The following is a 15,865-nucleotide window of genomic DNA, read 5'->3' on the forward strand; positions in this document are numbered from 1 at the left end:
GTAACAAAAACCACACAGAGGACTGAACGACTAGTTACATCTTAATTAAACAGCACAAATATGTTATAGAAGCTTTGTGTTGAAAGTGCCGTAATTCCCATTTACCTTCAATGTGTTTGCTATTATGATTATTATTTTTAAGTCTGGACCTTTTATAAGGAGGCTTGTATATAAGAGTGGAATGCTTATTAGGTGCAGAATAGAGGGTTATTGGATGGCTATGGAAGAGCTGCTGGCTGGTGACTAGAAGGTTTGGAGCATGAGGGCATTTTCCAAATGCAGGAGCTGCGCTAGCTCAGTGGATCCTCTGACAAGCCTTCTAAAGTAGCCGCAATTACTAACACCATTTGCATTTCAGAGGTGACAAAAGCAAGGGCCAGAGAGGTGGCAAAACTGACCGAAGTAATCCAGCTACTCATGGGGTGGGTGGGGCTTTGCACAGTTTCTAGCTAAAGTGCTGAGCTGCGGCCTCTCTTGGCAGGTCCCTTTCCAGGTACTGCCAGGTTGGGGCTGGAAAGCTGAAGCCAACCCCAGCCACGGATTTAGGCAGGAGTCTCTCCTGCACCTGAAGCTGATGGAGGAGGAGAGGTTTATATCATCACAGAAGGAGAACAGAGCTTTGCTCCCCGAGCTGGGGAGATCTGCCTGCTCTGCTGGAGAGGCCGCCAGCCCACTGTGGGCGTGCGCTGTCGGGAGGCTTAGGCGGGAAGAGGAGGTCTTGCTCAGATGAGTGTTATTCCTTTGTTTGGACACACGAGGTTGGGCAGTTTGGAGCGTAGGATATTTTTGCCTGGAGTTTTTAATTGATAAAATCATCCCATGAAAAAATCCCCAATTTTTAAAGGCATGCTACTCTGACACCTTAAACTCATTTTAACATTTATATAAAGTGCGTAAAATGTGTCTTTGCCTGAAAATAAACATCAGTGGAGTGGAAGCCCTTCGTCTATTCTGTCCCGATCTTTATGGGCAGCACTGCACGTTTTCACTGCGGAGTCTACGCGGACACTGTCTTGTGTTTACTTTCTACTTGTTTCTTTTGAACACACATGTGCATTAACACTGTAATGTATTTATTACTTTCTATGTCATTAATAAGAATATATTTTAATAATATTGAAACTGTATGATTTATTAGTGATTCCTTCTAGGTAAATATTAGCCGTGTTTTTTAGACGTTTAAAATTGTGAACAGCCTCAACGTGACCCACATTATTCAAGCTATCTACCTTGTTCCCTTCCTCTTTTCTCTCCCTGCTTCCCTCTCTCTCTTTCTCTCTCTCTCCCCCTTTCTCTCTCTCTTTCTTTCTCTTTTTACTCTTTCTTTCTCTCTCTCTTTCTTTCCTTTCTTTCTCTCTCTCTTCCTTTCTCTCCTTCTCTCTCTCCCCCTTTCTTTCTTCCTTCCTTTCTTTCTCTTTTTTCTTTATCTCTTTCTTTCTGTCTTTCTTTCTTTCTCTTCCTTTTCTTTTCTTCCCTCCTTCCCTCCCTCCCTCCCTCCTTCCTTCCTTCCTTTTTTCTTCCTTCCTCTCTCTCCTTCTTTCCTTCCTTCCTTCCTTCCTTCTTTCCTTCCTTCCTTCCTCTCTCTCCTTCCTTCCTTCCTTCCCTCATTCCTTATTTTAGTTATATCTCCAAACTATTTTTTCTAGTACATATTTTGCAAGAAACTACATGTGGGATTCTGAATTGTCATATGCTGATAACTTTTACAGAGAGCCGCAACTATGAAGAATATGTGCTAAAATATGGATCTCTACCTCACCACACTGAGAACCTCATCATTACTTTACGGGGCCATCAAGTACAGCATGATTTCAAACATTCATAATATTACTCTCTTGCAAGCTTTGTGCACTGGAGGGACGTTTCTTTTATCCTGCTTCTAGAGTCATGGAAACAAAGGAAGCTTAGGACACAGGATGGCTTGGTTCCAGGCTGCTTCTCTCCTCCCAGCGCCTGGCCCCGCCCCTTCTCTCCTCCCCTCCCCGGGGAACTTCCTGTCTCTGCACAGAGGTGGGCAGCCTGTCTGTGACCAGGCTTCACCTCAGCAGCTCTCTCCTGGTCAGCTTCCCCCAGGTTCGTTCCTCCCTGTCTATTCCCCTCCTCTCTGTCCTAAAACAGCAACTTGGCTCCTCACTATTCTGTAGGGGAGGCCCAGGAGGTTCCCTGTGTCCTGCGGGATAAAATTCAGGCTCCCCCAGGACTTACCATCCAAGCACACCCTTCCCTCCAACTGATCTGTGCTTTTTGTGTTACTGTTTCCTGTCCAGGAGATCTCCCCTTGTGACTTATCCATAGCCTGATGACGTGCCCTTCTCAAAGCTCGGCTGCTGCTCCTCAGAAAACCTCCCCACCTCTATGGCAGAGTCAGCTCACCTCTGCGTAACCCTGAGCGCTGTGAGCATCCCTATTGCAGCCTTCCTGACTTAGAGGAGAGGCAATGGCGCCCCTCCTTCTCTCCTCTGCAGTCTGTCCTGCCTAGAGGCCCAGGCTGTGGGTCTCTTTAACTCCTGTTACGTTTATCCATCTCAGTCGCTGCCACTGTGGGCCAAACTGGGACTGCACTGCTCTTTGGTGGTGTTTGGTAGGAAGCCAGCAATTCCCAAACCACTCCTCCTTCCCCAAAACCCAAAGGGAGAGATCCACAACAAACAATGGCCAGATGAAAAACAGAGCATGCCTTTCTGGTTAGCTGCAAAGCGCATGCTGTGCTTTGATAAACCGAGGCAATGCCTGTTTCTAAGCCTCCAGCCCTCCCTAAATCCTCCATCCAAATCCAGGCAATTGCTACTCTCTGCCTTTCTTCCTTGTGAAATACAGACTGAAAATGAGAGAGAAAGAGTGTAGGGGGTGCATGGGTGTGAGAGAGGGACAGAGAATGAGGATAGATGCTGGCCATACTAATGCAAACATCTTCCTTGTTCCATGAAAAATTAATATCTTTTGAATCAATAGTGACTCAGAATATCAGCTAGCCCAGAATCATTTGCACTTATAAAGGTAAATTCTTTTTAAAAATGTTCAAATAAATGGATTTCTAATGGAAGGGTTTCACTGGTTGGCATGGGTACTGGTCTGACAATCAGAAGGACAAGCCCTTCCTAAGCCACTGAAATCAGATCCTGCAGAGGGGAGGTCACCTCTCCATGGCCACAGTTCCCAGACACAGTGCAGTCAGAGTGGGGCATGCCGTTCGTTTTTGCTCTGAAAGCTTGTTACATACGGGAGTTGGGAGGTGACTGCCAGGGTGGACACCTGTCAATGTCCAGCCCGGAAACCTGGGTCCCCATCCCAGCTCTGTGACCTCAGGCAAGCTACCTTTCTGAACCTCAGTTTCTCTCCGAAATAGAGCCAATAATAGCTCGCTTGCCTATTCTCAGGGTTGTTTTGAGGATCAAATGAAAGAACAAGCATGGAAGTGCTGGAATGTGGAAAGTCCTTTTTCTCTCACTTGGAAGCAGTTAGTTGGAGGAATCTCACTTCTCGCCATGCACCCCCTGCAGTTGCTGTGGGAAGGAAAAGGCTGCAGGTTTAGAGAGCAGGGAGCAGCCCCCAGTCCTTGGCACTGCATCCAGGAGGACAAAGCCCTTCCACGTGCTCGACTCTGTCACAGATGAAGGGCCTTAAGTACACTCATGCCCCCACCATTAGGATTTCCTAGTTGAAATGTGTGGCTGTGCTTTAAGTTAAACTCATAGCACATTTAAATCACACTCTGCACTCACAGCCTCTGACAGACAGTAATTTCTATATATTCTAAGAGCGGAGCTTGCTGCTAGAATTCTGATTTTCTTTCCAAGGATTCTCTGAAAATTGAGAGTTCAGCTAGCAATCGGTAACATGATTTCATTCATGAAGTTTCTGTGTCTCAGAGACAACAGAGAGCCAAGTACTCTCGAGTGTTTTCAATCTCACTTCACAACACATAGGTACACAAAGGTACACACACAGGTGCACGCACACAGGTACACACAGGTACAGATACATGTGCACACACACGTATATACACAGGCACACACACAGGCACACAGAAGTACATACACAGGCACACATAGGTCATAGGTACAGATACATGTGCACACACATACACAGGCACACATAGGTCATAGGTACAGATACATGTGCACACACAGGTACACACAGGTACATACACAGGTACACAGGCACACATAGGTACAGATACATGTGCACACACAGGTACACAGGTACATACACAAGCACACACACAGGTACACACACGTATGGATACAGGTGCACACACAGGCACACACAGGTACAGATACAGGTACACACACAGGTACATACACAAGCACACACACAGGTATGGATACAGGTGCACACACAGGTACACACACAGGTTCACACACACCTTCAGGCACAGTTTACACACACCCACTTCGAGTTGTCTCTCTGCCACTTGCATTCACTCCTAAGGTAGCACCACTGATTCAAATGATCACTTGCTCTCTCCTCTTCTTTCCTGATACAGGTTGTTGTTGTTGTTGTTGTTTTTAAAAAAAGAGCTTATATTTTTTCATTTGATTAGTAATTATTTGAGAGTCCATATTATGTGCTATGCTAGACAAATGAAGAATTCACCAAGTAATAAACATCTTCTGTACTCTCAAGGAACCATGAGTTCCTTGGGGGCCTGGGAAGGAGGGTGAAGTGAACTCTACTTTCTTATCATTGTTGTTATTCAATTCACTCATTTAATGGGTTCTCTCTTCTCTGGGCCCTGGTAATACAAAAATGAACAGGTGCAATCCTCGTCTTCAAGCACCCTAGTTTCTTTGATAACAACAGTAGCATTAGCAGAAGTGAGCAAACAGTGGAATGAGTGGCTGGCTATGTGAAACGGTGTGTGAATGTATGAACAGATCAGCAAGAGGATGACCTCATTCATCATTCAGAGGAACAGCCTCCTCCTGAGGGCTGGAATGATCTAAAAGTTTTGAGTAGAGAAATGGTGAGATTTGATGTGAAGACTGATACATCTTTGAGATGTGCATAAAGAGAGGAATGGTGTGAACCAAAGTGAGGAAGTATAGTTTATATTTGAGGGACATGGAGAGGACAAAACAGCTTAAACTAAAGGTCACATAAGGCGGTGGTAAGTCTTAGGAATTGAGAAATGACATGTCGCCAAGCTTCAGGAGCCCTGGGAACTGGGCTAGAGTGTGCGCTTTTAGTTCCGGCTCCGATTCCTACTGTTCCTCACTCACTAAAGCAATGCTTGCGGAACTTCGGATTCCTCATCTATAAAACACGTAATTCTACCTCCTTTACATGATTGTGTGTGAAATAACTTTTAACTTTAAATTGGGATACATATGTAAGGTGCTGTCATGATAACGATAATCATACAAATCATGGTCACTGTGTGGACTTATTCTTGGTCAGAGGCATCTACAACAGAAGCATGTTCTTAGAGACTCCACTCTCAGCGTGAAGGGAGGAGGAACAGGTTTGGGGGGCTGGTAGGAAGGGTGAAGTGAACTCAGCTAAGCTAACTCAGAACTCATTAGCATCTGAGCCTAGGGCCTTCCCAGGAAAGAAAGGAAGGCAGGGCTATGCCTGAGTCCTCTGATTCGGATTTATTTGGGCACTTGCCTCTTGGGAAGCTTTGGATTCAATGAGATGCAGAACCACGGGGTTCTCCAAACTTCAGAGGGCGCCCGCGAGCCTGAAACCTCTGTGGATGGATGAACTACTTCCTGGGCCATGTCCTACAGCTATGGCCAGGGATGTGTGTGGAGGCATCGGTGTTCATTCCCAGTACCCCAGGTTCCTACATTCAAGGGCTCCCAGACCAGGTATTGCCTGTAGGATGTGAATGGCAGAACGAACCCAGTTACTGCTCTTTGGTTAATGCTATTCCTCACTTTTTCTATGCCCCATGGAAACGTCTTCTCCCATGTGCACTGAAAACTAAAGCTTGTTATTAATAAAATTCACAGCAATTAAATCTTAGATTTCCTTAAACTACTTTTCACTTTGTTGAGAAAGGAGTGATGGGGACTGCATACCTGTCACTTTGTCCTGGACCTTCTGCTCACTTTTCTGGTGACCCTGTGTAGGTTCTTTAGGGTTTCTGGACTTCAGTGACCAAATCTAACAATGAGGAGGCAGGCTGCACTATCCTTACGATTGCTTTCACTGCCGATATTCAACTATGCCAAAAGCCATTCTACCATGTGTATCTCTTGCTGGGTCTGCCTTAGTGGTAAGTCCTCACTGTCCATGAGTGGGCTGCAGGCAAACAGCAGACCCTGAGGGACAGAGACAGCCCCAAAGGCCCACCTCAACAGCACCTTCCTGCAGAAGGAGGGAGGGCATGGGCGCCAGACCACCTTCTCTGTTCTGACACGGCACTCATCTGCCTTTGTTCTAATTGCCTCCATTTTCCTTGCTCTTCTAGATCATTTTGCTTAACATGGAAGAACGTGTTTTAATGAGCTAGAATGATCTAGTCAGGCATAAATGTGATGTCCTTGCCACATTGTTTATTGGTTTGTAGACAGCCAGTGCATCCCAGGGCTTGTCTTAAACTATATTGTTAAGCAGCAAATGGCCTGGGTGTCTGGGGAGTGCAAGTTGCTGGCAAGTATTACATGACTTTGGGAGTGTACATTTCTAACCTAAATTTGTTAGTCATTTTTTACAATAATTGGCACATATCTTTTGAAAATACTAATAGATAAATCATTCAATTTTTCAGTTTATTTTGTTACATAAATGTTACATGAATTTTCTTTGGCAGTCAAATCGTTACAGTCTGTTTATATAAAATAAATATTTTATGTATTTATAAATGAACTGTATTTATGTGAAATAAACAATTAGAAGTATTTGCAGTAAAAAGTGAAAGTTTTTCTTAGTTGTCACAACCCCACTCCTATCTCCAAAGATCATCTCAGCTACCCCCTGGGTCTGTGTCCACGCTGGCGTCATCCTCTGTGTTTACAGACATGCACGTGTAAAATAAGACATGCTCCTATTACATAGTTAGACTTTGCGTCCCCACCCAAATCTCATCCTGAATTGGAAGCCCCAGGGTTTGGGGAGGAACCTGGTGGGAGGTGATTGGATCATGGGGGTGGTTTACCCCATTCTGTTCTCATGATACTGAGTGAGTTCTCGTAAGATCTGATGGTTTTATAAGGAAGTTTTCCCTGGATTCTGTCAAATTATCTCTTTCGCCTGCCACCATGTACCATGTGCCTGCTTCGCCTCTGCCATGATTGTTAAGTTTCCTGAGGCCTTCCCAGCCATGTGGAACTGTGAGTCATTTAAACCTCTTTCCTGTGTAAATTGCGGAGTCTCAGGCAGTTCTTTCTAGCAGTGTGAGGACAGAGGAATACATCCTAGGTTCTAGTTTGTTGTATGTGAACGTGTTACACTGTGCATGCTTCTCTGCACCATCCTCCAATCACTTTGCTACACATCTTGCGGATTCTGCCTTGTCAGTGTTTACAGGCCAGTCTTAGATTGCGTATTTACCACAAATAATCTAACCGTTCTATCACTGAGGAGTTTTGATTATACACAATATCACATTGAAACATTTTATGCAGGTATCTATGCATATGTGTGACTAAATATATATTTGGTAGATACCAGGAACTGGAATTGTCAGGCTAGCATATGCACATTTAAAATTTTCATTCATGCTGCCAAATTCCCAACACAACAAGGTTGTTCCATTTGCATCCACGCAAACCTGCGTAAGAGTCCTGTTGACGACATCGTCCCTGCTACACAGAAGACAGGGAAGGCTCTCGTCCCCTTCCTTGGCAGTGGGAGTGCTACCGGCCCTCTCTGAGCCACAGTGGGAGACAAACCTGTTTCCACTTCGGTGTTAATTTTGTGAAACGATGCAATTGTGGCTTTAAGTTCACGTCTAAGTTTAAGAAGAGCTAGTAAATTAGAGGATAGATTATTCATATGATGTCTTTATCTATAAATACTTCCAGGTTACAAATTGCATTTGCTGGTGTCCTTTTATGTGGTTAGTTGACATGTTGAAATCAGTGGTCTGTTACTTAGAAGTTGAGATTAAGGTTATATTTTAGGCCAGGTATGGTGGTTCATGCCTGTAATCTCAGCACTTTGGGAGGCCAAGGCGGGCAGATCACTTAATGTCAGGAGTTCAAGACCAGCCTGGCCAACATGGTGAAACCCCATCTCTACTAAAACTACAAAAATTACCTGGTTGTGGTGGTGGGCACCTGTAGTCTCAGCTACTAGGGAGGTTGAGGCAGGAGAATCGCTTGAACACAGGAGGTGGAGGTTGCAGTGAGCCAAGATCGCGCCACTGCACTCCCGCCTGGGCGACAAGAGCAAAACTCCATCTCAAAAAAAAATAATAATAAGTTATGTTCTAAATATTGATATTGTACAGGTGATCTACGGGAAGAACTGAGATGGGAATGTCCGTGTATGGGAGGTAAACCCAAACCTTTTTAAATGCCAAAAATACATTCCAATATTGCAAATAATTGAAGTCATCCCACAAAAACTTAACTGACCTAGACTTAAAGCAAAGCGCACATGAGTGTTTAAAAATGAGAAGGGTGATATTAAACCTGGCTGTACATTCTTTTCCTGATTTCCTATTTTTTCTTTTTAAGATGTCCCCATTTATTTACTTATTATATATTTCCTTTTCCTTGTCTATATGGTCATCATTATCTTCTGAAAATGACCATTTCTTTCTTTTCTCTGAAAAACTGAAAGTGGACATATTCTAAATCTCATCTCCAACTAGAAGCTGAGTGACTGTCTGATGAGCACATCCTAACACAAAGGCTGTGAGCAACGCAGTGAGCTAAGTGAAATCCGTTTAACTTGGTACAAAGGAAACAAGTTCCTTATTCAGCCAGGAAAGGCTAACGGGGAACCTGCTATGTACTCCATAGTGCAGGCAGCTTATTCATCTCAACCCAGCCCCTGAGCAAGGAGATCGCATGGCTGTTAGTCAGTAGAGATGAGCTACAGAAACAGGCGGAAGAGCTGGAGATGCACCTGCCAATCACAATGCGGACAGGCGGCCAGGACTGCCCTCCAGCCCGGCTGCTATGATGCACTGTCCTCTCCGGCCATTATGGATTCCAAATTTGACCACTGAAGGGCACAGAAAACATTCTTAAAGCAGTTTTCCTGTTCAGACAGTGTCGAGGCAAGGGTCCAGGAAAGTACGCAAAACCAGGCTCAGGCGTCCTTGCATGCCTTTCAGAGGCTCCTCTGAAACTGGCTCAGTTCACGAAGGATGGTTTCGCCTTCTCCTTATGGTGGTGTCTGAGGTGGGCTTTTGTCAGGCAATTGTCTGGTTCTTGCTGTTCAGTGTTACACGTCTGAGAAAGAAGCACTATCAACATATAGCTCTCATCTTTTAACCAATCTCACACGGAGCTTTTACGGTGAAAAACCAAGAGCATGACCCATTTCCACTAGTAGCTAAGCCTGCAGGTGTGATTTGGGTTACCAGACAGGCACAAGCACTGCCATTTCAGCAACACTCAGCTAAACAAAAGGTCTTCTTGACAAGAAATCTTAGAAAAGCAACGATGGCAGGAATGAATACGTGTGCCTCAGAGGCTGACACCTGCAGGAAAAGTCACCAGGAGCTGACTTCTTTCCATCTGTGTCCCACAGGGGTGGTGGGCACCACCCTGGCAAGAGAGGATGGAGGAAGACTGGCTTGGTTCTTCCTTTCCTCAGCAGTGCCCCATGGTGGAGGCACTTCTCCGAGAGAAGGAGATTTGCACGATAATTCCCGAAACCACTGAGCCAAGACTCAAAGCTACACATTCACACTCAACACACAACACACGTAGAAAGGAAGTCTGAGTGAGCCTCACAAGGAGAGCACCACACTTCTCTACTCATGGCTCACTTGCTGCCTGGGGATTCATATCAAGTACCACAGCAGTGGGATTCTTGCTTAAAGCATTCGGTGCTAAAAAACGTATTTAAACTTTTAGCCCAGCCCTGCTATTGTCAGATGCAGAACCTGAACTTCAGAGAGTTTTATTCACTCAACAAACGTTCACACCAAGATTGGCTGAGATGGGTCTTGCTCACCCAGGAGTAATGACCGTCCATATAATCAGTAACACTTGAAGAAACGAATAGTTATATTTTTAAATCATATTATTTCAATATTAATAATATCAAGTTTATATGCTAATTGCCTTAGTATAATCTGATTGAGGAAGTAGGGACCCAGTTCAAACAGTTAAAATCAAAGAGGTCAGTTCACAGGGAATATCCACCAAGTGGACATTCATCCTCATCAAACTGTCCAGAAGGGAATCTCCACATGTGCTTTCACGTCTGCCTCTGTCTCTGCCTCGAAAGGACGTGGGTCTGAATTCCGAGCATTAATGATCAGAGTGCAAACCTGAGCTAGAAGAAGGCGTTGTTTGTGCGGGGTGAATGCTCCTGAATCTTTGTAGATGATTTCAAGGTGGTATGTCTGATGCAGGGGCGTTTGCCTCAGGAAGAAACTGCAAGAATTCCTTGCATTTATACTATGTGGGTGTTGAGAAAAAGCCATAAAACACACCACTGTTATCAGAGATTTTCCAGTGTAGATAGCTGTGTACTGCTATAAATAAGACCCCAAATTATAATTTGTGTTAAAAACTAAGTATATATTTTTAAATATTACAAAATAACTCCAAACTGATACCTGTAGACTTTGCAACAAAATGAATACACTAACTCTCATTCAAGTTTTGAATCTTGATTTTTCAGGGTAATTTTAAAACCTCTCTAGCTCCACATATCTATTTTGGAATTATTTTGTTCTTTACGTGTTTGTTTTAGTAAATTCTAATTAGGGGAAATAATAATAACTGTTACGGTTGCATTTTATCGGCTGCCTTTGTGTTTCCTAGGAAATCTTGTGTTATCTTATTTCAAGTTCCACTTGCTAAGCACTCTGGCTATCATCTTATTACAGGCGGGAAGTACAGTATCTGTTAGAGGATTTATGGTAATGCTGCTGCATCTAGCTGATCATAAACAGCATGGGGAGCCCCTCAGGGTCTCTTCGTTCTCCTGACACACTTCACTGAGGCCCATTAACACTTGTCTGTTATTGCCATAGACGCACTTTAATGAGCCTCTTGGAATTAGGAGGTTTGCACCAGAAACAATGGCTTCCCTAACTGAGGCATCACCCTCTCACTATCTGATTTTCTAGCTCATCATTTTGTTTAACAAAATAAATTCTCTCTTTGGTAGTAGACTTTGAAATACTATGGATATTTCTTCTTCAAATTAGAACAGTCAATGGTTTCTAATACTGAGATAACATTGCAGAAAAACATGATAGAAAGTTAACAATTTCTACATTTCCATTAATGAAGGTAATTTCTTTTGTTGTTGTTACAGTAAGATAAAATTGAGCTGACATTTGGAAGTGGCCTTGTCATCAGCAAACTATATTTTCTTATGAATTAAATTCTCTTATTTCCAAAAAATAAACATACAAAATATTTCTCCCGTATTAAATTGTTTTCTAATTACATCAAAGTGTTAAAGGAGGCAATCATCTGAGAAATGGGCCAGTAATGGCTCAATCTAAATATTAAGTGCATTTGATTTTACCTTCAAACCTAGGACATGTGTTTAAAACTCCTCAATATCTTAGGTTTCAAAGTAAATTAACTAAATGTTAAAAAGTACTTCTAGTTAGCCATTATTAGAGTTTATAACAAGGTTTCTGAGTAAAATTATTTACACATCTTCTCAAGGTGCAGTTACGTATCTTGAAACGTAGCTGTTGTGAGTGTCACAGCACAGGGGAGCAAACCCTCCTTACACCCTCCTCCCTTCTCTTACTGAAGGTATTTTGTGTTGTCGCTCTATCCTTTAGAAAATGAACTCAGAGGAGAATTGGTGAATTCCTATCCAGTGGGCATCTTCGAACCCTGGTGGACGGCAGAAGAATATCAGGTCCAGGGATCACCCACCCAGCGCGGCGACAGTGCAGGTACCTCTGCCCAGCACGGGGCTCCTGGCGACAGTGCAGGTACCCCTGCCCAGCACGGGGCTCCTGGCGACAGAGTACAGGTACCTGTGCCCAGCACGGGGCTCCCGGGATTGCTGCACGCAGCCCCTCCTCTGGTGCTTGTCCCATTTGCTGCTTTGAGTAAATACTTTCATCTTAGCTGCCCGGTGCTTCATGGCTTCCGGGAGGCAGTTAAAAGTTGCATTGCGCATCCTCTCCAAAGAGGCAATTCCTGCCAAAAAGAGCCCTTTGCAGTTAAATTAGATGAGGCATAGCTTGTCCTCACTGCTGACGTTATATCGGGCAGGAATGATGTGAGCCTCCTTTGTGGGTGCTGAGAGGATGCCTCGGCGTGGCCAGTGGGGAGGGAAGGGTGCCCATGACCCTCACGTGGAAATGGCTCGTGTAGAATCACTGCACACAGAATCCACACTTGCAGCAGAAGGAATTGCTTAGTAAAGCACTTGGGGTCTGATTTGGAGGACTGGGGAGGGATGAGATTGGCACATACCCAGTGGCTGCTGCCTGGCAGCACATATTTTTAGGGCTGGAGGTCGACAGGACTGAAATATGGCCCAAATCTCAGATCCTGCAAAGTCTCTGGTTCTGAACGAGTGAGTGGAATGGGAACTCTGGTGTTATCTTCTCAATACTCACATTTCGAAGTACTTTTATATATGTCACTCTGATGAAGAAAAGAAGAAAATTCTGGTAAAAATGGCAATTTCTCAGCATGCTCTATAAGGAAAGCTGTGGCGTGCATTTTAAGGTTCACTGTGCAATTGTGATTTATTTGTCTGCCGACCGCCCCATTTGCCTGTCTGATAATAGAACTACTTACCACTGCACAGAAATTAGAGGCTGGGATTGTCTTCCATATGCCGCAAGCTTGTGGTGCTGCAAGCTTCGAGAGCTTTATGAACTGCTGTAATAGGTCACAATTGTTCTAATCATTTTCTCATCTGTACCCTATTCATTTTCCTGAAGAAACTCACTGCACTCGTTGCTCCAGTTTTGGGAAGGCATTATGTTTAATCGTACATTTCCCCGAGGTTAAAACAACAACAACAACAAAAAGAAAAAACAAAAGAACCTATTCACACTGAGTGTTCATGCACACTTGGCTTCAGAAGCAGTTAAAGTTTCTGAACTGTAGGTGTTTCAAATGTCTAGGCTGTCTTGTTTTATCTCATCTCATTGAATTTTAGTAATAAGTTAAGGACGTTTAATGAAATATTTTATAAGGGTGTAATGTTTACATGTGGCTTCATTGAATTGGATTCTGGCGTTGAGTTAGATGTTCGCATTTCAATGAGCGTGCTCAGTGTAGTTGGATATAAAGCATTCACATACCAATCTCACCCGGAATTACATGAAATCACAAGGAAAAACAGTGAGCTGGATGTGCAAGCAACAGCCATGTTCATACTTGGCTTTCAGTAGGGTTCTCAGCTGAGGTATCACCTTTGATTTTGAGAGGTGTCCATTTTCAGAGTGGGAGAGCAAGTTGAACTTGGTTAGGGGAAAAAGAGATCTCGAGGTTCTAGCAGCTGAAATCCTGTCCTGCTTTGCCCTGGAGACTGCCATGCTCAGTGGCGTGTACACCGGGATCCCTCCAGCCAGGGCCTGAGTGAGCAAACCCTTCTGGGTGTAAGACAAGCTTAGCACCCAAAGGTCTCCAGGGGCCTCCAGATCCAATTAGATAATAAGAGCAAGACACACAACCAATGCTTGCATTTCACGTCAGTTCTTTCCACTCAGTCCTCATTGTCTTCATTCAGTCCTCACCAATCATTCCTCACTTTCAGGGCTCTGGTAGCAAGGCGTAAAGGTCACCGTGACAGCCACACACCGTGAAGTATGCAGACGCAGAGCCTCTGACTTCTGGGATTTGTTATCCATGTTCTTATTTTTTAAAGATTAATATTTGACTCTCAGGGGATGGTCAATATCTATTTTCTCTATGTATGTCATAAGTACTTTAGTAAATGGGTGATACAATGAAATATATATAAAACAGTACCTAGAAATAAATAGATTTCGCATTATAGAATGGGAATACATTGCTAAATTAATGAGAATACATCTTCACATAATAAGCTATAAAATGGCAATTTGTAAATCATTGTGTTACATAGACCTGGTGGGCCAACATTTTTTGTAGAGCCAGATACTATTTTAGACTTTGGGGAGGGAGTGGTCTCCGTGCAACTGCTCACCACTGCCACCACCGTCTGAAATGAGCCATAGGCAACAGCGAGCAAATGACATTGCCACCTGACAATAAAACTTTATTTACAGCATCAGTAGAGAACAGATTTGGCCTGCGGGCCTGAGTTTGTCAACCCGTGGTGAAGACTTAAGTTCCCAGTTCTGAAATAGCCACAGTCACTTTTGGCAGAGAGATGGTCACTGACTCCTCCCTGGGTGAACAGTCCCTTGCAAACTCGCAGGACAGTCTAAAGTTACCGTCCACAGACGTGCTGCTCCCAGGAAAGCCCTTCACTGATACTTGAGCCTGGTACCCAAGGTGGAGCTAGCAGAAGCTTCCACAGAGTCTGAAAGAAGGATGAAGAGAGCAAGGTTGTCACCTCTGTGGAAATCAGAGCAGAATTCAAGAGACTCGAAAGATTTCAAGCGGAGGAAACGTTCCTAGTGTGTTTGTGCCTGTATCACCCTGTCTGACTAGAAATATCATCCTGAAAACTGTGTGGGATGTGAAACCAAACCAAATCCAACTGGAAGGGGTGTTTCCACGCCTGGATACAGAGGGAGTTCTGTCCGTAAAACCGCACCTACGCCAAAAGAAAACATTTTCCCTGAAGGGTGAGGGATGCCGGTCAGCAGTCTGTGGGGCAGAGCCGGGCGTGGCCACGAGACAGGACCAGACCACACGACTGCTTGGGGTGGGATTCCATTTGGCCTGTTTTCCCACATCCTCTGCGACTACAAAACAAAAACATAAACATATGAATTTGACACATTAAAAAAAAAATAGCGAACATGGAGAATAAAATACCAAACACAAAAGAGAACGATTTCCGGTTGCAGGGGACTGTACGCCACCAGCTTGATAAAAAGGTTAATGCTGAGAAAGACCTTAACGATGCCATAGATGTTTTTAAAGGCTCCTTATGTTTGCCTCGGACTTCAAAAATCTTATTTGGCATGTGAATCTGTGTCATACGTGATTTAGCCAAAACAGAGCACTAGTTGACATTGTCCACTGAGATGACTTGCTGGAATCGGTGTATCTTTAACGTAGCATCCTACATGATAATACGTTATTACAGAACAAGCCAAAAGAGGTGATCGAGAGAGAAACAGCAGGAACACAACCTACCGAGTGTGCTCCTACCGCACTGCCCAAGGAGCTGAAAGAGAAAAGGTCTGCTGGTCCTGTAAGTAGTTCAGCGTCCAGCAGAAATTTCCTAGAAAGTTATAGGATGTCAGATTGGAGAACAAATCCTGATTCTACCCCATCATCTGCAGAGAAGTTACTTGGCTCCTTGAACCTGAGTTTCAGTTTCCCCATCAGTAAAATGGCCATAATAATTGCTTCTTAACAGAACTGTTACAAGGATTACATGTTATAAGTGTCTAAAACACTAAATTTAGTCCTTGAAACACAGAAGATGTTTTAGAATTTCCCAGAGCTGTATTGTTTTTGAAATGAGAAGTGGACAGAGGTGCCCGGTTCCCCTCCAGATGGCAGCTCCCCAGTGAAGACCACTGACTGCATCACCTGGCTCTGGGGCCTTGGGGCTGAGCATTAGAAAGGTTGGAGTGGGTTCGGCCTCCGTTATTTCTTGGAAGTAAAAACTCCTGGAAAAGGGAGAGTCACTC

General features: G+C 44.0%; 1 protein-coding gene across 23 annotated transcripts in view; it reads left to right on the forward strand.

The window, feature by feature from the left end:
- MYT1L (myelin transcription factor 1 like) overlaps positions 1–15,865 on the forward strand; it is a 536,335-nt gene that overhangs the window by 144,968 nt on the left and 375,502 nt on the right. For 21 of the 23 annotated variants that reach the window (XM_050753176.1, XM_050753173.1, XM_050753193.1 and 18 more), the window contains one exon: positions 11,885–12,001. The gene's annotated coding sequence lies outside the window, so the exon portion shown is untranslated. The other 2 variants (XM_050753181.1, XM_050753182.1) reach the window with 2 other exon arrangements.

The sequence above is a fragment of the Macaca thibetana genome, chromosome 13 (assembly GCF_024542745.1).
Source record: "Macaca thibetana thibetana isolate TM-01 chromosome 13, ASM2454274v1, whole genome shotgun sequence".
Classification (NCBI taxonomy): Eukaryota; Metazoa; Chordata; class Mammalia; order Primates; family Cercopithecidae; genus Macaca; species Macaca thibetana.